Source organism: Myotis davidii, unplaced genomic scaffold (genome assembly GCF_000327345.1).
Source record: "Myotis davidii unplaced genomic scaffold, ASM32734v1 scaffold259, whole genome shotgun sequence".
Classification (NCBI taxonomy): Eukaryota; Metazoa; Chordata; class Mammalia; order Chiroptera; family Vespertilionidae; genus Myotis; species Myotis davidii.
Window position 1 is genome coordinate 2,703,017 of NW_006292687.1, and position 964 is coordinate 2,703,980.

General features: G+C 38.6%; 1 long non-coding RNA gene across 1 annotated transcript in view; it reads left to right on the plus strand.

Moving 5' to 3' along the window:
- The first annotated feature begins 570 nt into the window (after positions 1-570).
- LOC107183477 overlaps positions 571-964 on the plus strand; it is a 2,280-nt gene continuing 1,886 nt past the window's right edge. Inside the window, exon 1 of the long non-coding RNA XR_001514265.1 lies at positions 571-609. This is a non-coding gene — a long non-coding RNA (uncharacterized LOC107183477). The remainder of the gene's footprint in view (positions 610-964) is intronic.

The window sequence follows — 964 nt, forward strand, 5'->3', positions numbered from 1 at the left end:
TTCAGGTCAACCAAAAAAGAAGACCAACAATTATAAGCATGATTGGATGAAGATGCCTGTCAAACTCAAAAGCAACTTACAGAAAGATCAAACGTTGCTCAGCATACAATTTCCAATCATTTACATGCAATGGGAAAGATTTTAAAGGAAGGAAAATGGTTGTCACATCAACTGAACAAAAGACAAATGGAAAACTGAAAAGTCATTAGTAAAATGTTTTTTCAACGGCACGAAAGAAAGATTTTTTTTGCATTGAATTGTGACTGGCAATGAAAACTGGATTTATTTTGAGAATCCCAAATGCACAAAATCATGGGTTGATCCAGGTCAAGCATCAACATGAACTGCAAATACAAATTGCTTTGGAAAGAAGACAATGCTCTGCGCTTGGTGGGATCAGAAAGGTGTGGTGTTTATGAGCTTCTAAAACCAGGTGAAACTGTTAATATTGATCGCTACCAACTACAAATAATCAATTTGAACCATGCTTTGATCATGAAACAACCAGAATGTTTCAGAAGACACGGCAAAGTAATTTTGCTTCATGATGACGGACCATCACACACTTCAAAACCAGTTAAAGACACATTAAAAGACCTTGCCTGGGAAGTATTAACCCACTCGCTGTATTCACTAGACCTTGCTCCTTCAAATAATCAATGGCACATGCACTTTCTGAGCAGCACTTCAAAATGTATGAAGAAGTGGAAAATTTGGTCTCTGAATGATCTGCCTCAAAACAAGAAAAGTTCTATGAGAGCAAGAAGAGAAACCAAGATGGTGGCATAGGTACACATTCGTACTTGCTGCCTCGCACAACCACATCCAAACTACAACTAAAAGACAAAATGGATAAAATCCAGAACCACAGGAAGGCTGGCTGAGTGGAAATGCTACAACTAGAAGGAAAGAGAAAAGTGCATTGAAACTGGTAGGAGGTGCAGAAGTGTGGAAGTGCGGAGGT